Below are 27509 nucleotides of genomic sequence, written 5' to 3' on the forward strand. Positions count from 1 at the left end.
GTATTTTATATTTCTTTTAAAATAGATAAGTGCCTTTTATTTTTGTCTTCAATATTTAGCTGAATGTAATGCTGTATCAATTATCTGATTAAGTTCATTCCTAGTCTTCATTTATAAGATATTTAAGAATCTTTCTTCATGATATTTTTATTGTTCCTCATCCCCTCATGAATGATGTGCAAGTGACTGTTTTCCTGCATTCTGAATGTTAGATTTTTCAACCTTCAATCAGAAACCTTATCATGAAAAATAGTGTTTTAATTTATTTAATATGTTCTGCTTCTGTTAGGTCCATATCGTTTCTGTCCTTTATTGTGCCCACCTTTGGGTGAAATATTCCCTGGGTATCTCTAGGTTTCCTGAAAAGATCTCTAGTCTTTCCTATTCTATTCTTCTCCTCTGTTTCTTCACATTGATCACTTAAGAAGACTTTCTTATCTGTCCTTGCTATTCTTTGGAGCTCTGCATTCAAGTGGGTATATTTTTCCTTTTCTTCTTTGCCCTTAGTTTCTCTTCTTTGCTCAGCTATTTTTAAGGACTGCTCAGACAACTATTTTGCCTTTTTGTATTTCTTTTTCTTGGTGATGGTCTTGATCACTGCCTCCCATACAATGGCACAAACCTCCATCCCTAGTTCTTCAGGCAGTCTATCAGATCTAATCCCTTGAAAATATTTGTCCCTTCCACTGTATAATCATAAGGGATTTTATTTCAGTTCAGTTCAGTTCAGTCGCTCAGTCATGTCTGACTATTTGGGACCCCATGAACTGCAGCACACCAGGCCTCCCTGTATAGCCCCAGCTCCCGGAGTTTACCCAAACTCATGTCCATTGATTCTGTGATGCCATCAAACCATCTCATCCTCTGTCATCCCCTTCTCCTCTTGCTCTCAATCTTTCCCAGCATCAGGGTCTTTTCAAATGAGTCAGCTCTTTGCATCAGGTGGCCAAAGTATTGGGGTTTCATCTTCCACATCAGTCCTTCCAATGAACACCCAGGTCTGATCTGCTTTAGGTTGGACTGGTTGGATCTCCTTGCAGTCCAAGGGATGCAAAAGAGTCTTCTCCAACACCATAGTTCAAAAGCATCAATTCTTCTGCGCTCAGCTTTCTTTATAGTCCAACTCTCACACCCATACGACTACTGGAAAAACCATAGCCTTGACTAGATGGACCATTGCTGGCAAAGTAATGTCTCTGCTTTCTAATACACTTTCTAGGTTGGTCAAAACTTTCCTTCCAAGGAGTAAGCGTCTTTTAATTTCATGGCTGCAATCACCATCTGCAGTAGTTTTGGAGCCAATAAATAAATAAATAAATAAATAAAATCAGCCACTGTTTCCCATCTATTTTCCATGAAGTGATTTAGGTCATAGCTGAATGGTCTAGTTGTTTTCCCTACTTTCTTCAATTTAAGTCTGAATTTGGCAATAAGGAGTTCATGATCTGAGCCACAGTCAGTTTCCATTCTTGTTTTTGCTGATGGTATAGAGCTTCTCCTGGAGAAGGCAATGGCACCCCACTCCAGTACTCTTGCCCAGAAAATCCCATGGATGAAGGAGCCTGGTAGGCTGCAGTCCATGGGGTCGCGAAGAGTCAGACACGACTGAACGACTTCACTTTCACTTTTCACTTTCATGCATTGGAGGAGGAAATGGCAACCCACTCCAGTATTCTTGCTTGGAGAATCCCAGGGATGGGGGATCCTGGTGGGCTGCCATCTTTGGGGTCACACAGAGTTGGACATTACTGAAGCGACTTAGCAGCAACAGCAGCAGCATAAAGCTTCTCCATCTTCAGCTGCAAAGAATATAATCAACCTGATTTCAGTATTGACCATCTGGTGATGTCCATGTGTAGAGTCGTCTCTTGTGTTGTTGGAAGAGTATGTTTGCTATGAGCAGTGCATTCTCTCAGCAAAGATTGCTGGGAGAAATATCGATAACCTCAGATATGAAAATGTCACCACCGTTATGGCAGAAAGCAAAAAGGAACTAAAAAGCCTCTTGATGAATGTGAAAGAGGAAAGTGAAAAAGCTGACCTAAAACACAACATTCAGAAAACTAAGATCATGGCATCCAGTGCCATCACTTCATGGAAAATACATGGGGAAACAATGGACACAGTGACAGACTTTATTTTCTTGGGCTCCAAAATCACTGCAGATGGTGACTGCAGCCATGAAATTAAAAGACATTTGCTCCTTAGAAGAAAAGCTATGACCAACCTAGACAGCATATTAAAAAGCAGAGACATTTTGCTGACAAAGTTACATCTATCAAAGCTATGGCTTTTCCCTGGTCATGTATGCACGTGAGAGTTGGCCCATAAAGAAAGCTGAGCAAAGAATTGATGTGTTTGAACTGTGGTGTTGGAGAAGACTGTTGAGAGTCCCTTGGACTGCAAGGAGATCCAACCAGTCAATCCAAAAGGTAATCAGTCCTGAATATTCATTGGAAGGACTGATGCTGAAGCTGAAACTCCAATCTTTTGGCCACCTGATGCGAAGAACAGAGTCATTGGAAAAGACCCTGATGCTGGGAAAGATTGAACCCAGGAGAAGAAGGGGATGACAGAGGATGAGGTGGTTGGATGGCATTACTGACTCAATGGACATGATTTGGATATGTCCCAGGAGTTGGTGATGGACAGGGAAGCCTGGTGTGCTGCAGTGCATGGGCTTTCACAGCATCAGACACTATTGAGAGACTGAACTGAACTGAACTGAACTAAACTGATAAATAACCCCTATGTGGCAGTCTATGTCTTCATTTTAGTCTGTGCCTGCACAGGTGGAGAAGTTGAATGACTTTGAATCTTGACATACAACAGTTCTGTCAAGTGAGTGTCATGAATTAGTGCCACGGATGAAGCATCTGCTGGGTTGCTTATGTGTCTTCCTCACAGGCCAGGTCTACGACCTGGGAAGAGGAGAACTTAAGCAAAGGGAAGTCTAGATTAGGAAAAGAGAGGTGAGGGGTACCTTTCCTGTAGAGCTCACTCTGCCCACAGTGCCATATCCTAAATCTTGAGATGGGCAGAGATATATGTCAGGCTGAGACAGCTAGTTTTCCCAAGCCATCCCTCTGTTGATATATTATTTTAAAATGCATATTTTAAAAATATATCTGATGACAGGTCATTTAGAGAGATGCCTCTTGAAAGTCTGTCATTTTGATATCTCTTTTTCTTGTCCCTGCTACTCTTCATTAGCATCCTAGAATATTTGGAGAGTTGCAGCCTCTCCTAGGCCAATACTAGGATTCTAGTCTTATATCTGCTACTAACTTTCAGAGTGACCTTAGGCAAATCTCCTCCCCTTCTTCAGCCTCCGTTTATTCATCTAATTTATTTGCATCAAACTCCTTCCATAAATCAGTACCAATTTGGATGATGGCTAATACTTGACTTCAGCGACTTTAATAATTTAGTTTTTAAATGACTTTTTTTTTTTTTTTTTTCTTTTTTGGTTGTGCTGGGGCTTCATTGCTTCATGTGGGCTTTGTCTGGTTGTGGAGAGTGAGGACTACTCTTTGTTGTGGTGCATGGGCTTCTCACTGCAGTGGCTTCTTGTTGTGGAACACAGGTTCTAGGTGCACAGGCTTCAGTAGTTGCTGCATGTGGGCTTGGTAGTTGCGGCACATGGGCTTAGTTGTTCCACGCATGTGGTATCTTCCAAGACCAGGGATCAAACCTGTGTCCCCTACATTGGTAGGCAGATTCTTATCCACTGTACCACCAAGGAAATCCTGCTACTGCTAAATCGCTTCAGTCGTGTCTGACTCTGTGCGACCCCAGAGACGGCAGCCCACCAGGCTCCTCTGTCCCTGGGATTCTCCAGGCAAGAACACTGGAGTGCGTTGTCATTTCCTTCTCCAATGCATGAAAGTGAAAAGTGAAAGTGAAGTCGCTCAGTCGCGTCTGACTCTTCATGACCCCATGGACTGCAGCCTACCAGGCTCCTCCATCCATTGGATTTTCCAGGCAAGAGTACTAGAGTGGGGTGCCATTGCCTTCTCCAAGGAAGTCCAGTGACTCTAATAATTTACATTGAGCAAGATACACACACAGAGGAAACCATATACATGTGTTTCTAATACCTGTTACATACTTAATAAGAGCTCCCCCCCCCCACTTTTTTTTTAGTGTCATCAGTGGAGAGGTCCAGAGGTATAGCAGGCTCTAGACACAGAGCTCCAGTTTCACTTCTTTGTGATTCCCTTGTATCTGTCATCCTCCATGATTTGGCTTCATTATCAGGCTCTTGGCAAGATGGCTACAGCAGTTCCCAGGAGTCACATCCAGATCTAACAATTTCCACAGGGAAAACAAAAGGACCACCCCTCTGTGCATTTAGTTCTTAGGAGAGGGGAGACATTCCTTAGAAGCACCCTAGTGCACTTTTCACCTCTCACTGGTCCTGACTGAATCATATTTCCATTTCTTTTTAATTCGCTGACAAAGGGAATGATAGAATCCTGAATAGCTTGCACTAATCTTTTCCGGGGAAAAGGAGTACTGAAATCAACTGCTTATTAACCCTCCTTTGTCCCCAAGTTGGAAAGATAAAATGCTTATAGTGCAAAGATGAAGTCATTCCTACTGAGAAGGATTAAACTGTCATTTTCATGATATGATTCAATAATTGCTGTCCGTTTATTCCATCCCATGGGCCCTATGTATTTATGTGCAGAGGAAAAGGGGCCACTTCATGACAGAAGTGTCTAGCATTTTAGTCACCACACTAGCCTAACAAAGGAATAGCTCATGTTCAATTCCCAGGCATGATTTTTTCACACCCAGAGTCCTTAGAATAGAGGATGGTCAGATGAATCCATTGTAACACTTGTGAAACTTCCTCTAGGCCTCACCCCAAAGTACCTGTACCAGTTGATGCTGGAAACTTACAGAGGGAATCAGGACAGATACACACCTTCCAGAGACTAACTGGAAACTGCCTTTAAGGCAAAACAACTGCCAAGGGATCAAGGACATCCCTGCAGTAATACCTAGCACAGAGTGGAGGGAGTGCTTATGGAGGTTAGGAAAAAAGGGTTCTTCTCAGAGGCTGAAACTCAGAAGGCTCAGGGAGATCCTGACCCCCTCCTCTGGGATTATTCTACCAGTTCCCAGGAACACTTACCATCAGGTAACATCTGCACACTGCTTAGCATATGCATTTTTGTAATTGTGGTTGATGTCAAGCCTGAAGGTATTCGAACTCCCCTGATAAAGCCAAGGACCCTCTCAAAAGGGACATTTAGGCCTCCATTTAGAATCCACCAAACCAAGCCTAACCCCTTCTTTTGTATGAGATTTGCACATATTATATAAACTTGAGAATATTAAGGACCTTTTATGTGTGTGTATGTGAGTGTGCACACACTGTTGGAGACTAGTTCAATGTGAACACTCAAGGCCTGGGCAGAGTGAGAGCATCCAGGAGTTGGGCAGTCAGGCAAGTTGGGTGGGTCACAGGCCCACACCTGCCAGGAGGTGGGGGTATGCCAGGGACACAAAGAGAAGTACCAGAAGGATGGCCCAGGCAGGCAGATCCCCTAGGACATCTGCAGGCCGCCCTAAGCCAGGTGGTGAGGGCTCAGGCTAGAGCCTGGCTCAGGCAGGCAGGGTTGAGGCCTGGCTCCTGAGCCCTTAGGGCTCCACTAGGGGCTGCCAATCGCTTGCGGCCTCTGAGCATGGCTGCTGGAACTCAAAATGTGTCTGCCAGTTAGATTCAAGCACTCCTGGAAGTGGCCAGGGAGGTGGACATTCCTCTCCTTCAGGTGGTCCAGGCAGGTGTTGACCTGGTTCAACATGGGGTTGATCGCTGCCTATTCTGCTTCTCGGGTGAAGCTGTCATCCTTTCCTTCTGTGCCAACATCCACAGTCACGCCCAGTTCCACATGGCCGTGAGACCTGGTGGGGGCTCATGCAGGCACAAGGCTCACGTGGCCTTGGAGGGAGGCAGCACAAGCTGGGCGCATGGAAGGCCGAGGCAAGGAGGTCGGAGGGCAGTCATTAAAAGCTTGTGCTCACTGAAATCGTCCTCCTAGGGAAAAGAAGAAAGACTGTCACAGTCTGTCCTGATTGAAGATGTGCCCGCTGAGTGGGTGGGCTCGGGTGTCTCCCCAGTTATTCATAAATATCTTATAGGCTGTGGGTGTCTGCAGCTCACATCTTGCCATCCCAGTCTAGGGGTCCCCAAAGCTGCAAAGTGTTACCTCCTGCTCGAGGGGTTCCTCAGGATGCAGATGTCAAAGAAAGTCCTCTGTTCTCTCACCAGAGCTGGGGTTTACCTGTTTATCTCAGTATTATGACCTACTCGTGTTAAAGAATGACTTATCCATTAAGATGTGAGCTACCAGACTTAGCTATGCAAGTCCAAGTCAGCAGCCAGGAGAGAAACAGGCTGAAATTTGGATGTGGGGGAGTGGGTCTTCTTCTCATCTGTACTCCTACTATAGTATCGGCAGGTATTAATTAAATAATTAATCAATTGACACATTTTGCATTTTATATGATAGCAAGGGATTTTGGACCTGGGTAGACTTGAGAGGACTGTGCATAATTTTTTTTCATTTATTGAGGGCTTTTTATGGGCCAGGCTATACATGCCTCCCTCACAATCATTGCTGTGAGGATAAATATGGTGATGAATGGTCATGTATTTCTATGTGTCTGGTAAGTGTCAGGGCTATCCTAACGTTCTGTTGCTTCCTATAATCTCTGTGCTCCAACTGGTTGTACCTCTGAAAACACTGAAATCATCTTCTGCCGCTTCTGAGGGATGCAGAGTTAAGACTGGGTGTGGAAGTTTGTCCCCATCCTTTTCTTCCATAATCCACCACATAATGGTCTCTGCTCACCCTGCTGGAATAGACTGCTCCAGGAAGCCTCCTGACTTCATAAATTTCTGGGCAGAGACAGACTCTCATCTCCTGTCTACTGCCCCATACTCCCTGGCCACTGGATAAAGAGCTATGAGGTGAAATGCTGGGCTGGATGAAGCACAGGCTGGAATCAAGATTCCTGGGAGAAATATCAGTAACCTCAGATATGTAGATGATACCACTCCAATGGCAGAAAGTGAAAAGGAACAAAAAAGCCTCTTGATCAGAGTGAAAGAGGAGAGTGAAGAAGCTGACTTGAAACTCAACACTCAAAAAACTAAGATCATGGCATCCAGTCCTATAACTTCGTGGCAGATAGGAGGGGGTGGGGAAGTGGGAGTAGGGACATATTTTATTTTCTTGTGTTCGTTACTCTGTTGTGTCCAACTCTTTGTGACCCCATGGACTGTAGCCCACCAGGCTCCTCTGTCCATGAAATTTTCTAGGCAAGAATACTGGAGTGGGTCGCCATTGCCTTCTCCAGGTGACTTTTCTGACCCAAGGATCGAACCTGGGTCTTCTGCATTGCAGGCAGCTTCCTTACCATCTGAGCCACCTTTATTTTCTTAGGCTCCAAAATCACTGTGGACAGTGACTGCAGCCGTGTAATTAAAAGACGCTTGCTCCCTGGAAGGAAAGCTATGACAAACCTAGACAGTGCATTAAAAAGCAGAGATATCACTTTGCAGACAAAGGTCCATATAGTCAAAGCTATGGTACTTTTTCCAGTAGTCATGTACAGGTGTGAGACCATAAAGAAGGCTGAGCAGCAAAGGATTGATGCCTTCAAATTGTGGTGTAGGAGAAGACTCTTGAGAGTCCCTTGGACTGCAAGGAGATCAAACCAGTCAGTCATAAAGGAAATAAACCCTGAATATTCATTGAAAAGACTGTTGCTGAAACTGAAACCAAAGGCCACCTGATGCGAAGAGCCAGCTCATTGGAAAACACCCCGATGCTCGGAAAGATTGAAGGCAAAAGGAGAAGGGTGAAGCAGAAGATTAGATGGTTGGATAGCATCACTGACTCAGTGGACATGAATTTGAGCAAACTCTGGAGACAGTAGAGAACAAAAGAGCCTGGCATGCTGCAGTCCATTGGGTCGCAAAGACACAGATATGACTTAGGGACTGAAAAACAACAACAACATGATCTATAGCAGTTTCCCTCTTTCATTCCTGATATTGATGATTGGTGTACTTTCTCTTCTTTCTTCATTAATTTTGGTGATCATTATAAATTCCATGGTTTTTTAAAATGGATTCTTTTGCTAATTTTCTCCATGGTTTGTCTTCTATTTCATTGACTTAAGCTCTTAGTTATATTATTTCATTGTTTCTACTTATTTTGGATTTACTTTGCTTTTCCTTTTCTAGCTTCTTTACATGGGAACTTAGGGCATTGCTTTCATACCTTTCTTTTATAATATATTCATTTAAAGCAATAAATTTTCTTCTTATCCCTCTTTTGTTGCCTCCCAGTAATTTTGATGTTTTATTTTCATTATTATACCATTTGAAAAATTTTCTAAATTCCTTTGTGTTTTCTTCTTTGATCCATGGGTTTTCCAGAAGTGTGATGTTGAACTTCTAAATATTTGGAGATATATTATTGTTATTAATTTGCAATGGGATGCAACTGTGGACTCAGATAACTTACTATACAAAATTTCTCTTTCTATTGAGACTTGTTTCATGGCCTGGCATTTGATCTACCCAGATGAACGTACAGTGTGCTCTTGCAAATAATCTATATTCTGCAATTGTTAGATATACTATTCTATAAGTGTCGGTGAAGTAAAGGTGATTGATAATGTCATACAGATCTTCCATCTATTTACTGATTTCTTGCCTAGTTGTTGTATCAATCACTGAAGCAGTGGTGTTAAAATTTCCAACTAAAATTGTGGAAATATCTCCTCCCTTTAGTCTATCAAATTTTCTTTCAGATATTTTAAGTTCTCTTATTGGGTGCAAATACACTTATGAATTGTATATACTCCTGATTAATTGATCCTTATATCATTATTACCATTTATTTCAGGTAATACTTACTGTATTTAACTCTACTTTGTTTAGTATTAATATCACCTTTCCCACTTTTCTATGCTAACCCTTTGCATGGTTGTATTGTTTTGAATCCTCTTACTATCAACCATCTATGTCTTTATATTATATATATATATATAAAATGGAAGTATACTTCACTTATAATATTGAGGTGCACAGCAATTTGATTCAGTTAAACATATGCACATATATTATTTTTAATTTGCTTTATTGCAAGATATTGATTATAGTTCCCTGTGCTATACAGTAAAACTTTGTTGCTTGTTGCAGTTCTATCTTTTAAATTAGAAATCTAGCATTCTACTCATACTGTCAAACATGTATAATCAAAATATCATAAAATTTTTAGTTAGCCAAAACATGTTTTCTAAAATATATATATATTTATGCATACTATTTATATATATATGTATACAAAAGCTTTTGTAGTATGCTTGATAAAGGCTTGGGAAAGAATATCAGGGAAAAAAAGAGATGGAGAAGTTGGAAAACAGAAACTAAGTAAAATGGGAGGACTTAATATAAAATAGAAAAAGTGAAACAGTAAAAGTAAAAGAGCTTTATATAGTCCAGGTTTCTTTAATTTAATTTTTTAGTTGAAGGATAATTGCTTTACATAACAGGTTTTTTAAAACATGACTGCTCATTAGAAACATATCTGAACCTTTGGAGAAAAAGAGCAATACTTGGGCATTTGCATTTTGCAAAAAAATTCCAACATAATTCTTATATGTACCTGGATTTTAAAAAGTGATTACAGGTTTTTCCAGTAAATGATAGTTTTGGTTATATAGAATTTTATTATCTTTCTGTTGACCAATCGTCCTACAGTGGTATGGAGTATTATTAGTTACATAATCACAATAGTAAAAGACGCTAATCAGTTTTCACAATCAAGAGCCAGAAAAAAAAAATAAATACAAGATAATTACAATTTCAAGCTCCAATGGGAACAATATTGCATAGGAACCTGGAATCTCAGGTCCATGAATCAAGGCAAATTGGAATTTGTCAAACAGGAGATGGCAAGAGTGAACGTCAATATTCTAAGAATCAGCAAACCAAAATGGACTGGAATGGGTTAATTAACTCAGATGCCCATTAGTATCTACTACTGTCAGCAGGAATCCCTTAGAAGAAATGGAGTAGTCATCATAGTCAACAAAAGAGTACAGAATGCAGTACTTGGATGCAATCTCAAAAACGACAGAATAATCTCTGTTCGTTTCCAAGGCAAACCATTCAATATCATGGTAATCCAAGTTCATGTCCAGACCAGTAACACTGAAGAAGCTGAAGCTGAATGGTTCTATGAAGACCTAAAAGACCTTTTAGAACTAACACCCCTCCCCCAAAAGATGTCCTTTTCATTACAGGGGACTGGAATGCCAAAGTAGGAAGTCAAGAAACACCTGGAATAACAGGCAAATTTGGACTTGGAGTACAGAATGAAGCAGCACAAAGGCTAATAGAGTTTGGCCAAGAGAACACACTTGTCATAGCAAACAACCTCTTCCAAAAGACAAGAGAAGACACTACACATGGACATCACCAGATGGCCAACACCAAAATCAGATTGATTATATTCTTTGCAGCCAAAGATGGAGAAGCTCTATACAGTAAACAAAAACAAGACTCAGAGTTGACTGTGGCTCAGATCATGAACTCCTTATTGCCAAATTCAGACTTAAATTGAAGAAAGTGAGGGAAACACTAGGCCATTCAGGTATGAACTAAATGAAATCCCTTATGATTAAAAAGTGGAAGTGACAAATAGATTTAAGGGGCTATATCTGATAGACAGAGTGCCTAAAGAACTATGGACGGAGATTCATGACATTGTACAGGAGACAAGGATCAAGACCATCCCCAAGAAAAAGAAATGTCAAAAAACAAAATGGCTGTCTGAGGAGGCCTTACAAATAGCTATGAAAAGCAGAAAAGTGAAAAGCAAAAAAGAAAAGGAAAGATATACCCATTTGATTGCGGAGTTCCAAAGACAAGCAAGGAGAGATAAGAAAGCCTTCCTCAGTGATCAGTGCAAAGAAATAGAGCAAAATAATAGAATGGGAAAGACTAGAGATCTCTTCAAGAAAATTAGAGATACAAAGGTAATATTTCATGCAAATAAAGGACAGAAATGGTATGCATCTAACGGAAGTAGAAGATATTAAGAAGAGGTGGCAAAAATATACAGAAGAACTGTACAGAAAAGATCTACATGACCCAGATAACCACGATGGTGTGATCACTCACCTAGAAAAAGACATCCTGGAATGTGAAGTTGAGTGAGCCTTAGGCAGCATCACTATGAACAAAGCTAGGGGAGGTGATGGAATTCCAGTTGAGATATTTTAAATCTGAAAGATGATGCTGTGAAAGTGCTGCACTCAATATGCCAGCAAATTTGGAAAACTCAGCAGTGGCCACAGGACTGGAAAAGGTCAGTTTTCATTCCAATCCCAAAGAAAGGCAATGCCAAAGAATGTTCTAGCTACTGCACAATTGCACTCATCTCACATGCTACTAAAGTAATGCTCAAAATTCTCCAAGCCAGGCTTCAGAAATATGTGAACCGTGAACTTCCTGATGTTCAAGCTGGTTTTAGAAAAGGCAGAAGAGTTCAGTTCAGCTTAGTCACTCAGGCGTGTCCGACTCTTTGCAACCCCATGAACTGCAGCACACCAGGCCTCCCTGTCCATCACCAATACCTGGAGTCCACCCAAACCCATGTTCATCGAGTCAGTGATGCCATCCAACCATCTCATCCTCTGCCGTCCCCTTCTCCTACTGCCCTCAATCTTTCCCACCATCAGGGTCTTTTCCAATGAGTTAGCTCATCACACCAGGTGGCCAAAGTATTGGAGTTTCAGCTTCAACATCAGTCCTTCCAATGAACACCCATGACTGATCTGCCTTAGGATGGATTGGTTGGATCTCCTTGCAGTCCAAGGGACTCTCAAGAGTCTTCTCCAACCCAACAGTTCAAAAGCATCAACTCTTCAGTGCTCAGCTTTCTTTATAGTCCAATTCTCACATCCACACATGACCTCTGGAAAAACCATAGCCTTGACTAGATGGACCTTTGTTGGCAAAGTAATATCTCTGCTTTTTAATATGCTATCTAGGTTGGTCATAACTTTCCTTCCAAGGGGTAACTTTTTTAATTTCATGGCTGCAATCACCATCTGCAGTGATTCTGGAGCCCCGAAAATAAAGTCTGACACTGTTTCCACTGTTTACCCATCTATTTCCCATGAAGTGATGGGACCGGGTGCCATGATCTTCGTTTTCTGAATGTTGAGCTTTAAACCAACTTTTTCACCCTCTTCTTTTACTTTCATCAAGAGGCTCTTTAGCTCTTCTTCACTTTCTGCCATAAGGATGGAGTCATCTGCATATCTGAGGTTACTGATATTTCTCCTGGCAAACTTGATTCCACCTTGTGCTTCCTCCAGCCCAGCATTTCTCATGATGTACTCTTCATATAAGTTAAATAAGTAGGGTGACCATATACAGCCTTGATGTACTCCTTTTCCTATTTGGAACCAGTCTGTTGTTCCATGTCCAGTTCTAATTGTTGCCTCCTGACCTGCATACAGATTTCTCAAGAGGCAGGTCAGGTGGTCTGGTATTCCCATCTCTTTCAGAATTTCCCACAGTTTATTGTGATCCACACAGTCAAAGGCTTTGGCATAGAAAATAAAGCAGAAATAGATGTTTTTCTGGAACTCTCTTGCTTTTTCAATGATCCAGCCGAGGTTGGCAATTTGATCTGTGGTTCCTTGGCCTTTTCTAAAACCAGCTGGAACATCAGGAAGTTCACAGATCACATATTGCTAAAGCCTAGTTTGGAGAATTTTAAGCATTACTTACTAGTGTGTGAGATGAGTGCAATTGTGCAGCACTTTGAGCATTCTTTGGCATTACCTTTCTTGGGATTGGAATGAAAACTGACCTTTTCAAGTCCTGTGGCCACTGCTGAGTTTTCCAAATCTGCTGGCATATTTAGTGCAACATTTTCAAAGCATCATCTTTCAGGATTTGAAATAGCTCAACTGGAATTCCATCACCTCCACTAGCTTTGTTCACAGTGATGCTGCCTAAGGCTCACTTGACTTCACATTCCAGGATGTCTGGCATTAAGTGAGTGATCACACCATCGTGATTATCTGGGTCATGAAGATATTTTTGTACAGTTCTTCTGTGTATTTTTGCCACCTGTTCTTAATATATTCTCGTTCTGTTAGGTCCGTACCATTTCTGTCCTTTATTGAGCCCTTCTTTGTATAAGTTCCCTTGGTATCTCTAATTTTCTTGAAGAGATCTCTAGTCTTTCCCATTCTGTTGTTTTCCTCTATGTATTTGCATTGATCCTGAGGAAGGCTTTCTTATCTCGCCTTGCTATTCTTTGGAACTCTGCATTCAAATGGGTATATCTTTCCTTTTCTCCTTTGCTTTTTGCCTCCCTTCTTTTCACAACTATTTGTAAGTCTCCTCAGACAGCCATTTTGATTTTTTTTTTCATTTTCTTTTTTTATTATTATTTTTTTTTTACTTTACAATATTATATTGGTTTTGCCATACATCAACATGCATCTGCCACAGGTGTACATGTGTTCCCAATCCTGAACCCCCCTCCCACCTCCCTCCCCATACCATCCCTCTGGGTCATCCCAGTGCACCAGCCCCAAGCTTCCTGTATCCTGCATTGAACCTGGACTAGCGATTCATTTCTTATATGATATTATATACATTTGAATCAGTTCTAATGAGGTGGATGAAACTGGAGCCTATTATACAGAGTGAAGTAAGCCAGAAATAAAAACGCCATTTTGATATTTTGCATTTCTTTTTCTTGGGGATGGTGTTGACTCCTGTCTCCTGTATAATGTCACAAATCTCCATCCATAGTTTATCAGGCACTCTATCAGATCTAGTCCCTTAAATCTATTTCTCACTTCCACTGTATAGTCATAAAGGATTTGATATAGGTCATACCTGAATCATCTAGTGGTTTCCTCCACTTTCTTCAATTTCAGTCTGATTTTGGCAATAAGGAGTTCATGATCTGAGCCACAGTCAGCTCCCAGTCTTGTTTTTGCTGACTGCATAGAGCTTCTCCATCTTTGGCTTCAAAGAATATAATCAATCTGATTTTGGTGTCGACCATCTGGTGATATCTACGTGTAGAGTCTTCTCTTTTGTTGTTGGAAGAGTGTGTTTGCTATGACCAGTCCATTCTTCTGGCAGAACTCTATTAGCCTTTGCCCTGCTTCATTCTGTACTCCAAGGCCAAATTTGCCTGTTACTCCAGGTGTTTCTTGAATTCCTACTTTTGCATTCCAACCCCCTATAATGAAAAGAACATCTTTTGGGGGTGTTAGTTCTAAAAAGGTCTTATAGATCATAGAACTGATCAACTTCAGCTTCTTCAGCGTTACTGGTTGGGGCATAGACTTGGATGACCGAGATATTGAATGGTTTGCCTTGGAAATGAACAGAGATCATTCTGTCATTTTTGAGATTGCATCCAAGTACTGCATTTTGGACTCTTTTGTTGACTATGATGGCTACTCCATTTCTTCTACGGGATTCCTGCCCACAGTAATGGTCATCTGAGTTAAATTCACCCATTCCAGTCCATCTTAGTTCGCTGATTCCTTGAATGTCGATGTTCACTCTTGCCATCTCCTATTTGACCATTTCTAGTTTGCCTTGACTCATGGACCTAACATTCCATGTTCTTATGCAATATTGCTCTTTACAGCATCGAATCTTGCTTCTATCACCAGTCCCATCCACAACTTGGTGGTGTTGTTATTTTGGCTCCATCCATTCATTCTTTCTGGAGTTATTTCTCCAGAGCTATCAGTAGCTCTATTTCTCCTTTATTGACTATGCCAAAGCCTTTGGTCTATGTGGATCACAATAAACTGTGGAAAATTCTGAAAGAGATGGGAATACCAGACCACCTGACCTGCCTCTTGAGAAATCTGTATGCAGGTCAGGAAGCAAAAGTTAGAAATGAACATGGAACAACAGACTGGTTCCCAGTTGGAAAAGGAGTATGTCAAGGCTGCATATTGTCTCCCTGCTTATTTAACTTATATGCAGAGTACATCATGAGAAACACTGGGCTGGATGAAGCACAAGCTGAAATCGAGATTTCTGAGAGAAATATAAAAAACCTCAGATATGCAGATTACACCACTCTTATGGCAGAAAGTGAAGAATAATTAAACAGACTCTTGATGAAAGTGAAAGAGGAGAGTGGAAAAGTTGGTTTAAAGCTCAACATTCAAAAAACTAAGACCATGGCTTCCAGTCCCATCACTTCATGGCAAATAGATGGGTAAACAGTGGAAACTGGCTGATTTTATTTTTTGGGGTCTAAAATCACTGCAGATGGTGACTGCAGCCATGAAATGAAAAGACACATACAATTGGAATGACAGTTATCATCAACCTGGACAGCATATTAAAAAGCAGAGACATTACTTTGCCAACAAAGGTCCATCTAGTCAAGGCTATGGTTTTTCCAGTGGTCATGTATGGATGTGAGAGTTGGACTATAAAGAAAGCTAAGTGCCGAAGAATTGATGCTTTTGAACTTTGATGTTGGAGAAGACACTTGAGAGTTCCTAGGACTGCAAGGAGGTCCAACCAGTCCATCCTAGAGGAGATCAGTCCTGAGTGTCCATTGGAAGGACTGATGCTGAAGCAGAAACTCCAACACTTTGGCCACCTGATGTGAAAAGCTGACTCATTTGAAAAGACACTGATGCTGGGAAAGATTGAGGGAAGGAAGAGAAGGGGACGACAAAGGATGAGATGGTTAGATGGCATCACCAACTCGATGAACATGAGTTTGGGTAAACTCTGGGAGTTGGTGATAGACAGTGAGGCCTGGCATGCTGTTGTCCATGGGGTTACAAAGAGTTGGACACAACTCAACGACTGAACTGAACTAAATGGGAACATGATTAACTTAACAACATAAAATTATTACATACAATTTGGGAGGTCAAGCAGAGTGATGTGGTACGTGGAAGTGCATATATGCACATATTTTCATCTGCTCAGCCAGTTTATGTCTTTTGATTAGTGCATTTAGTTCATTTAAATTTAAGGTAATCATTGAAGATGCCATCAGGCTCTTGGACTCTGTGCCTCCCACCATGATCGGTCACTTCAAGCAATCAGCTGAGAAGCTGATTGTGGAGAAGGGAGCTCTGGAAGCCCTGGCAGCAGCCCTGGCCCACATTTCCAGTGCCACATCGGTAGACTAGCGCTCCTTGATCAACTCTGAAGTGAGCTTTGTGACCATGATCTTGCAGTGCTCAATTAACATGCCAAATATTATTTATGCTTGGGTAGAACTTAAAGAGCAGCTGGGTGAGGATATTGATTCCAAAGTGAAGGGAATTGTCTTTCTCAAAGGAAAGCAGGGTATTTGTTTTGATATCCCTAATGCATCAGTAACAGAAGTACAGGAAAAGTGGCATGATTTATGGCACTCGCAGCTTTATGTGGCCACGGAGCAACCAGAGCTAGAAGGTCCATGGGAAGGATATTACAACTTCTGAGGACAGCGGGAAGGCTTCAGGGGACAGCGCGAGGGCAACTGAGGTGTCAGGGGACAGCAGGAAAGAAGTAGAAGCTTCAGAGAACAGTGATTAGGAGGTGGCAACAAAAGTAACAGATTCCCAAACAAAGGCCAGAAGTGGAGATTTAATAAAGCATTTGGACAATAACTTGAAGTAGAGGATTTATTTGGCAAAAACAGAACTATGTTCAGCAATGTGGAACTGAACATCATTTTTCATACAAAGTTATAAGCACATTATATTTCCTTCCTGACCACTTGCCGAGTCCCCATCTCTTCGAGAGAGAAAAGCTTCATCTAAATTATTTCATCTGATTAATGACTGTCATTTATAACTTTATTGCTACTTCTGTCTTGGGTATTCCTTTGGAAAAGGTGTATGGATTCATTACATATTCTAATGTATTGTTTATAGATTATAAGCTAAAGTCAAGCATGTATCTGCTGATACTTTTTAAGTTGACCTATCTTTATACTTAGAAACGTCTTTTAATAGTAGGCTTCCCTGGTGGCTCAGATGTTAAAGACTCTCCTGCAATGCAGGATCCCTGGGTTGGGAAGATCCCCTGGAGAAGGAAATGGCAACCCACTCCAGTAATCCTGCCTGGAGAATTCCGTGAACAGAGGGGCCTGGCAACCTACAGTCCCTGGGGTTGCAAAGAGTCAGGCATAACTGAGCAACTATCACTCAACTATCACTCATGATCCTATTATTATTTTCTTAATTGTTTTTGGTTTATTTTCCCTAGATCTCTTCCTTCTCTTGTATTTCCTGCCTAAAGAAGTTCCTTTAGCATTTTTTGGAGACCTGGTTTGGTGGTGTTAAATTTTCTTAAATTTTGCTTGTCTGGAAGCAATATGACAGAATTGTTCTTTCAGAATTTTGATTTCTCCATCAAATCTGAATAAGAATCTTCCTGGGTAGAATATTCTTGGTTGTAGGTTCTTCCCTTTCATCATTTTTAACATATTGTTCCATTCCCTTCTGGCTTGTAGAGTTCCTATTGAGAAATCAGCTGATAACCTGGTGGGAGTTCCCTTGTATATTGTCATTTTTCCCTGTTGTTTTTAATAGTTTATCTCTCTCTTTAATTTTTGTCAGTCTGATTACTATGTGTCTTGGTGTGTTCCTCCTTGGTTTTATCCTGCCTGGGACTCTCTGGAACTTCTTCTCCTTCTGGAACCCCCAAAATGCAAATGTTGGCACATTTAATGTTGTTCCAGAGGTCTCTTATGTTGTCTTCTTTCTTTTTCATGCTTTTTTCCCTATATTCTGTTCTGTGGCAGTGATTTCCACCATTCTGTCCTCCAGGTCATTTATCCGTTCTTCTGCCTCAGTTATTCTGCTATTGATTCTTTCTAGTGTATTATTCATCTCTGTTTTCTCTTTAGTTCTTCTAGGTCTTTGGTAAGCATCTTGCATCTTCTCCATTGATTTCCTGAGATCCTGGATCATCTTCACTATCGTTATTCTGAATTCTTTTTCTGGAAGGTTGCCTATCCCCACTTCATTTAGTTGTTTTTCTGGGATTTTATCTTGTCCCTTTGTCTGGGAGATAATTTTCTGCTTTTTCATCCTGATTAACTTTCTGTAATATGGTTTTTGTTCTAGCTACTGTGGGATCATGGTTACTGTTGCTTCTTCTGTCTTCCCTCTGATGGAGGAGGCTAAAAGGCTTGTGTAAGATTCCTGATGAGAGGGACTGGCAGTGGGAAAATCTGGGTCTTTCTCTGGTGGGCAGGGCCTTGCTTAATAAAGCTTTAATTCAGGTATCTGGTGATAGGTGGGGTTGTGCTCCCTCCTTGTTAGTTTTTTGGCCTGGTATGACTCAGCCTTGGGGTCTATAGGCTCTATGGGAGGGTTTAAGAGGGCTTATTCCAAGGGGGACCTTCCAAGACTGCTGCTGCCAGTTGTCCCATCCTTATACTGAGCCGCTGCTGAGCCCACGCCTCCAGAGGAGGCCCTCCAACCCTAGCAGGTAGTTTTGGTTCAGTCTCCTGTGGGGTCACTGCTCCTTTCCTCTGGGTCTTGGTGTGCACAAGATTTTGTTTGTGCCTTCCAAGCCTGGAGTCTCTGTTCCCCCCAGTCTTGTGTAAGGCCTTCAAGGTCAGATTCCCTGGGGATTCTCAGGCCCTTTTGTCAGATCCCCATGCTGGGAAGCCTGATGTGGGGTTCAGAACTTTCACAACAGTGGGAGAACTTCTTCAGTATCATTGTTCTCCAGTTTCCGGGTCACCAACCTAACAGGTATGGGATTTGATTTTATTGTGATTACACACCTCCTACACTCTCACTTCAGCTTCTTCTTTGTCTTTGGATGTGGAGTATCCTTTTTTGGTGGGTTCTAGCACTCTCCTGTCGATGGTTGTTCAACAGCTAGTAGTGATCTTGGTGCTCTTGCAGGAGGAGATGAGCACATGTCCTTCCACTCCACCATCTTCTATGTTTTTATTTTATTTATTTATTTTATTTTTTAATGTATTTTATTTTCTTGTTTACAGAAAAAGTCTTGCTTATTTTATTATATTGTTATAATCTCTGCCTTTCATTTAGAGTGTTTAATCCATTTACATTGAATGCAGTTTTTCAAATGGTTAGGACCTAGAACTATCCTTCTACCACCTATCCCATGTATTTTTGATGCTGTATTCTCTTTCTTATCTTGGGAAATCAAATTTTTTTTCATTTATCTGTTTTATTTTTGGCTATACCTCTTTGCATTGTTTTTTAGTGGTTGCTCTAGAGATTATGATATATATCCTTAACTTTTCACTGTCTACTTGGAATTAATACTGTACATAAATGTAAGAACTCTTCTACTACATCAACTCATTCCTCCTCAACCTCATCCTTTATGTTGTAGTTACCATATATATTTCTACTGCATATTTTATAAACCCTATAATATTATCAAATTTTTACTTTAAAAAGTCACAGGTTATTAAAAATTAAGAGAAAATATTAATATTTATCCATATATTTACCATTTCTAGTATTCTTCAAATCAAGGTTTCTTTCTACTACCATATTTTTTTTCAGATTGAAAGGCCTCTTTTAGCATTCTTTTATTGCAGATCTGTTGATGAATTCTCTGAGCTTTCATCTATCTCAAAATATACTTATTTCACCTTCATTCTTGAAGGACATGTTCCCTGTGTATAGAATTCTGGGTTGAATTTTTTTTTTTTCCCTTTCAGCATTTTAAAGATGCTGTCTCATGGATTCCACTGTTTCTAAAGACAATTCAATGAAAATTCTTGTTAAAGTACTCCTGTGTGTAACCCTGACTGAATTCTTTTTCTTTGCTAAGATTTATTATTTTATAAATGTATTGTTCCCTTGGATCATGTTTTTCTATTTTTACATTTTACATGTTTACATCTTAACACTTTACATTTATACCTTTACATTAGATCATTGATTGTGTATTTAGGTCATAATAAACACAGCAACCAAAGTGTTTATTATAACACTCACAAATGTTTATTATAACAGCCATAGTGTTGCTGCATAACATTCATTCATGTATTCATCCATTCTACAAGCATCTACTATGTACGTACTATATCAGACATTGTCCTATTTCCTAAGAACTCAGAAACAAACTAGAAATGGTCTCCAAAGTGATAAGGATGAGCAAGTATGTAATTAATGGAATGCTGTGATATGACTGAGGTGGTGATAGAGTGTATGCAGAGTATAGCAGGAACACCAGGTGAGCAGATCTCTTAGGAAGGGTCAGAAAAATCCTCACAGAGAAGATGACCACTGAATTGGTGTAGGGGAGGTTGAAGAATATCAGAGGAAGTTGTCCAGTCAGTAAATGGGCTTTGGGATTTGGAGAACAGAAGAGAATTCGATCCTGGATATCCAAGTTGTCTTTAGATCTGAGTTGGTTTGTGAACTTGAGGGAATGGCTCAAGTTCATCCCCCAGATGGTATTGCAGGTAGCCTAAGAAGATGAGGGTGAAAGAGAACTGATCTGAGCCTTAGTCACCAAAGGCGACCTGTGCAGGATGTGTTAGAACTGAGGGCCAATCTCCAAGCCTGAGACACCCAGAATAAGTTCTTAATACTTTAACAACACAGACTCTAGATCAAAAAAAATCTGCTTTATAATGTCAGCTGTGTAGCCTTAAAGAGATTGCTAAAAATCTATTTGGCTCATTTTCTGTAACAACAGAATGGGAGTAATAATAGTACCTGCCTCAGGTCATTATAAGAATAAGATGAGACACTATTTATACTTCCCTGGTGGGTCAGTGATAAAGAAATCGCCTACCAAGCAGGAGAAGCAGGTTCCATCTCTGGGTCAGGAAGATCCCCTGGAGAGGGAATGGCAATCCACTCCAGTATTCTTGCCTGGGAAATCGCATGGACAGAGGAGCCTGGCAGGCTAGAGTCCATGGGCTCACAAGAGTCTGAGATAGTGAATAAACAACAAAAACAGAGAACATTATTTACACAGTAGTACCTGGCACATATCAAACTATCATCAAATAGTAACTTTTGTTATCAATTCATTATTAAGATTGGTGTGAGAGACTGGGGAAGAAATTTTAATCCCTTAACCAGTAGATTGGAGCACAGGTGTATTCATTTACTTAAGAAATATTTTGGAGCACCTACTATATGCTAGATACGATTTTTTTGTTTTACTGGAGAAAAACAGTATCTGTTTTCAGCTTTAAGACCTAAACTTGACATGAAGAACTCAAAGAATCTGTAAACTTGAATGGGGGAAATTCATATTTATTTTTACTTAACTAACTAAAATTTAGCATTTCCTTCAATTACAAATATAGACAGTAAACCACAATGCTATTAGCAGTACATGTTTCTTCATCAGCAACAGAAATTAGTATTTCTATAGCTCATAGTTATTATAGATATCTATACATATTTACTAAAAAAAGCATTATATAAAAATTAGAGAGCTGGTAGACATGCTTTAGACATTGCATTTTATGTGTTAATTAAGAAGCACATATATCACTGTAAAATATAATTATGACTATGCTTTATGTCCTTAAGCATACACATGATGGGTTGTATTCCTTCTTAAGATAAGCCCTGACTTTTCCCTGCCATGCTTATCCATTTGGAAAAAAAAGCCCTGAGAGATGAAGCCAGTTATGGAGATGTTTCTTGTATACTACCACTACCTCCCAATCGTTCTTGGAAAAGCAGTCTGAAATCCAAAGTTAATGGGTCATCTGCATGTGGTAATGTGAGGCTGAACGAAACCTTGGCGTGCAGTAAATGTTTTGTCAACCCCTGCAAGACTGTTCACCCTTTGCTTCCCTGAGATTTCATTTGTGGGAGTAGCTCTTCTTCAATGACTGAATGGTTTCCCCAAATAGACAGACTTCTAGCTGTCTTCCTATATGACAGTGACTGGATCCCCTACATGTTATCGTCTGTCTCCTTGTGGAACACGACTAGAGCCATCATAGACTCAGGCCGGCTTCTCTAGACCTGGGATTACAGGCTGACTGTTAGGCGCCCATCCAGTTGGCATAGATTGTAGCAAAGCAGGTGCGTTACCCTCATCGACCCATGTCCTCCCCAAAAAGGCAGTGATTTGTCCCAAACAAAGCAAGCATGATCCTTTGACTTCTACATCGACAAGCTCCGACAGGTTCCAGGAGTGTAAGTGCAGATGAGTAAGTCATTCCAGGCTGCCTGAGCAGTAGGTGGACCAGGGGGTTCTGGGAAATGGGTAACAGAAAAGTCTCCATTCAGCTAAACATGGCTGCTCTCAGAATACAGTGAAAGGTAGTGTAACAGGTAAATTCTGAAGCTCATGCATTGTTATGATAACTCAAAACAACATTTCCTTATAAATATTATTTTCTTGGAAAGGAAGAAAAGTGTTAGAAAAGCCAGTTTATTTTTTAAAACTCAATGTAAAAATAAACATTAAATATTTAGCATGAACCTGAGTGTGTTTTTCTTTGTAGGAAGAATCAACTGTTACAACCCCAGTTTATGTAGCTAAAATCACACGGCTACGTGATTTTTTTTTTTTTTTAATTTGCAAAAGTGAGCTGTTTTGATTCACAATAAAATCATTATATCTTTCACCTCAAACATTTCAGATTCTACAATGACATAGTTGGAGTGTCTAATAATACACTTACACACATATGTATGTATATACGTATATGTACATATCATTTTAGGATTTTGATGGATCAATTGTCATCTTTTAAATTTCACCATGAATTTTCTTCTCATCCTAAATAAATACTAACTCGATTCCATAACTTTAGAAGAGGGCCTTCCAAATCATTTACACATCAGGCCCAGCTGAACCTGTTTGGACTCTTCCTGACAGAGACCAAGACTCCTGGGGCATTTCTGCTTCCTGGGGCATTTCTTTAAAAAGCAGAGACATTACTTTGCCAACAAAGGTCCGTCTAGTCAAAACTATGGTTTTTCCAGTAGTCATGTATGGATGTGAGTGTTGGGCTATAAAGAAAGCTGAGTGCCAAAGAATTGATGCTTTTGAACTGTGGTGTTGGAGAAGACACTTGAGAGTCCCTTGGACTGCAAGGAGATCCAACCAGTCCATCCTAAAGGAAATCAGTCCTGAATATTCATTGGAAGGACTGATGTTGAAGCAGAAACTCCAATACTTTGGCCACCTGATGGGAAGAACTGACTCACTGGAAAAGACTCTGATGCTGGGAAAGATTGAAGGCAGGAGGAGAAGGAGACGACAGGATGAGATGGTTGGATGGCATCACCGACTCAATGGACATGAGTTTGAGTAAACTCTGGGAGTTGGTGATGGACAGGGAGGCCTGGTGTGCTACAATCCATGGGGTCACAAATAGTCGGACATGACTGAGCTACTGAACTAAACTGATTGGGGCATTTCTGCCTGGACCAATGCACATAACATACTAATGGTTCTGGAAAGTGCTTGGAAACACACCAAGTTCATGCTCTATGTGGACTTTACACACTGAAACTATACCCGTCACTTCTTTAACACTGTGTCTCTCTGAGTCAAATATATCTCCCAACTTTGGCTTTGTCAGGGAGACAGCTCTATCTCTATGTTCTAATATTTTCCTTATGACCTCATTCATTCACTCTTTCATTCATAGTGTTGTGAGTTGGTGGAACTTGTCAGGTGTTTAAGACTCTGCTCTGAGGATAAGTTCCAGGTGCCACAGGAAGGAGATCACCATTGTGTGACCTAGGTGACAGTCTAATTTCCAAGGTGTCTGGGATGCTCTACTTCACCTTCTCAGTGAGACATTTTTATTGGCATCATGGACTGATGTCTTGTGTTTGACACTGGAAACCCAGGGTTCCCCACAGCTGATGAGTTCGGGGATGCCTGTTGTTTTGGGCTGAAGAGAGAGTCCCTGATGCTATGGAGATGGCTTGCACAGCATTTACAGTTCTCCATATCCTGTATGGATCTGACAAAGGTAAAGTGGAACCCTGAAACATGGTAAGGTGTCAAACAGGACAATCTTGGATACTCAGGATCCCCTGGGCCCTCTCCTGGGCATTAACAAACCCCTACCCTGGCGGGCTACAATCCATGGGGTTGCAAAAGAGTCGGACATGACTTAGCGACTAAACAACAACAAGCCAAATTTCCATCAAATGAAGAATGGATAAGCAAATATGGTATATCCATACAATTGAATATTATTCAATCAGTTAAAATCAATGATGTCCTGCTAGATGCCACAACATTCACAAACCTTAAAAACATTATGCTGAGTCACAGACAAATGTCACAGACAGAAGATCCACATGTTTGATTCCATGAATATGAAATATCCAGAACAGGCAACTTCAAAAAGACACAAAACAGATTAGTGTTTGCCAGGACCTGGGGCGTACGGAGGTAGGAATGACTGCTTAATGGGTAATGACTGCTTTTGGTTTCCTTTTGTTTCAGTCATGTCTGACTCTTTGCAATCCCATGAACTATAGCCCTCCAGGCTCCTCTGTCTAGGCATTTCTCCAGGCAAGAATACTGGAGTGGGTAGCCATTTTCTTCTCCAGGGGATCTTCCTAACTCAGGGATCAAACCTGGGTCTCCCACACTGCAGGCAGATTCTTTACTATCTGAGCCACCAGGGAAGCCATGTAACATGGCTAGAAATGTGGAATTCTGACATCAAGTGAAACACGAGCAGAAGTATATGAAAAACTTTTAAATATGCAGTTTGTTGTGAAGATAAGTTTGCATCACGTTACTACCTAAGTTCTAATGTGCCCTAATGAAAAGTTCAGTTTTGCACCACATTTTGCCAAGGAGGTAGGAACTCCCTCTTCCTACATAAAAGTCTGAGGGCCACAGCTCCCAGTATTTACTGTCTATGCTGCTCCACTGTGACAACATTCAATTATGACAAGGCAATCACTAAAAGGCCTATGTGTGAAGTAAATCAAATGAGTAGCAGCTGTGATAACAGGTGCATCCAGTGATGGGGATGGGACCAACGAGCATTTGGAAGAGGCCCAGAAGTAGCTACAGTTGCAGGGAATATAGTATGATGTGACAGGGTGTGTGTGTGTGTGTGTGCGTGTGCGTGTGCGTGTGCGTGTGCGTGTGTGTGTGTGTGTGTGTGTGTTTTAATCTGCACTGTCCAACGTCGCAAAGAGGCACAGGAGAACAAAGACAGGAGCCAGCCAACAAGGACCTACTTCAGAAACAGAGGTCACTTGCTGAGTACACATTGAAGGAATTTCTCAAATCCAGGAGACATACTTTATGTTAGAAGAAACAGAAGTGAGGCATAGTATACATGACTTCAGGAGAAAGAGATGAAGTTGACAGAAGGAGAGAAGACAATAATTATGGGAGCAAGAATGTGAGGAAGAATTAAGGATGGGCTCCAGAGTTCAAGTGGAAGGGTGTGCTTCAAAGAGGAAACCAGAAGGAGTGGGAAAGTCTTAATGTTCACGTTAAGGATCTATGGTCCTCCAGGGCCTCTGTCATTAAAAGGGGACCCCCATGTGGAGGGAATAAAACAAGGAATGGCAAAAAAAACACTTGGCAAAATTTCAAAATTACAACTATTTTCCCTTTTTCTAACTGGCAAGTATTTTAAAAAATAATAGTACATGCTGTTAGGGTATGGTGAAATGTTTTCTCATACATTGCTGCTAGAATGTAAACTTGATAGATTTTTGGTAAGAAATTCATACCATGGATCAAGCGCCTTGAGAATTCCTGTTCAAGTTACTCTAGGGGCAAAAAAAAAAAAAAACAAACCCAAAAAACAAAAACCAAAAAAACACCTGTACAGAGAGATTTAAATGAAGGATCACAGTATTATGAGTAAACACTGTGAAAAGGGACACTGAAGATCATGATTTTGAAGTGTTTTCAATGATTTGTGTAATAGTTATGATACAAAATTTAATAAAAATCAGTATACAAAGTGATATCCAAGTACATGACCATAATCTGTTTATAGTTATATAACTATATAGACATATATAGGTGTGCAAGAAAAAGTAGTGGAAGAAAATACACCAAAATGTTAATAGTACTTTTCTCTAACAAGTGATTTTATTTCCTGTTTACACTTTTCTGCCTTTTACATTTTTTCTACAACCAACCTGTGATACTTTTATGATTAAAACAAACCCCTCCAACAAGAGGCATTATTTACAAATTAGGAGGGGCTTCCCTGGTGGCACAGATGGTAAAGAATCTGTCTGCAATACAGGAGACCTGGGTTTGATCCCTGAATTGGGAAGATACCCTGGAGAAGGAAATGGCAACCCACTCTAGTAATCTTGTTTGGAGATTTCCATGGACTGTATAGTCCATGGGGTCGCAAAGAGTCAGACACGACTCAAGCAAATTAGCCTGGAGCTGGTCAGTGAACTGTGAAAGGGACCTCCCTTATTATTACCTGCCAGGTGTTTGCTCTCAGACTACAGGAGGGGGAAATCCCAGTTTTCTCCAGTACTGAAGCTTAGGACTACATGAAAGAATCCAGTTCCTATGCAAAAATTCCCACTCTTTGAATAAGAAATCAGAGGAGACCTTTGTTTCTAGAAAGAGTGAGGTTAACTCAACCTAGAACAGTGAGGAGAAGAAAGAAATGTGGAAACAGGAATCCTGTTACAGCCTTGGGATGGTTCATTCAGGCACTAGAGGAATATATCCTACCAAATGAATATAAGTAACTCCCACATCTTAATTCAGCTGAGAGGTAAGGGAGTAGGGCTGCTCACAGAAGCTAACTAGAACATGAAGCATCTGTGTCTATCACCTGTGTGAACTGGCAAAGGAAGATACATTGGCCTGGATGTACCTGTGAGCCTCTGAAGCCAGACTGTATGGGTTTGATTTCCGGCTTGTCCACATACTTGTTGTGTCAACTTGGACAAATTACTTGTTCTCTCGGGGCTTCATTTGTGGCAACTCACTCCAATCACCAGTTCTCAGCATGGGGACCATCGCAAGCCAGACACAAGGCAAAGAGAGGTCAACCACCTATCAGGCCATGGCCTGAGTCCCACATCTGTACTGAGCCCACTGCCACCCACCTCCTCCAGAGAGATGGCCATGACCACATTATGGAACATGCTATATAGGCAATCATGTCTGTGAAGGACAACTCAGAGACGTGCTGACACTTACCCAGAGCAGCAGGACCCTCGAGTCAGGGAAGCATGAGTGCCATGTTGGGGTGATGTTCAGAAGGACCATGCCAGCCTGAAAGGAGCCACTGGCACTTGTGAGGTTTCCATGGGCAGGTGGATGCAGAGGCTGCTGGAAGCCAGGAAGAAGTTATCCTCCAGGTAGTAGTGGCCAGTGAGGGAATGGCAGGTTCACAAAGGGGAGAAAGGAGCCTGCTTGGCTGCCCAAGAATCTGTGGAGAGTTTGAGGCAGGGCTGGGAGCGCCCAGGGGCTGGGAGCTGGAGCAGAGCAGGTGGTAGAGGAA

General features: G+C 41.0%; 1 long non-coding RNA gene across 1 annotated transcript; it reads right to left on the reverse strand.

Moving 5' to 3' along the window:
- Positions 1–1747: 1747 nt before the first annotated feature.
- Positions 1748–27509, reverse strand: LOC139182027 (uncharacterized). The gene is made up of 3 exons (XR_011565615.1): positions 27206–27509; positions 20852–20990; positions 1748–6049 (listed from the first exon to the last, which is right to left on the reverse strand). It is a non-coding gene; the product is annotated as an uncharacterized lncRNA (long non-coding RNA).

Source organism: Bos indicus, unplaced genomic scaffold (assembly GCF_029378745.1).
Source record: "Bos indicus isolate NIAB-ARS_2022 breed Sahiwal x Tharparkar unplaced genomic scaffold, NIAB-ARS_B.indTharparkar_mat_pri_1.0 scaffold_63, whole genome shotgun sequence".
Lineage (NCBI taxonomy): Eukaryota > Metazoa > Chordata > Mammalia > Artiodactyla > Bovidae > Bos > Bos indicus.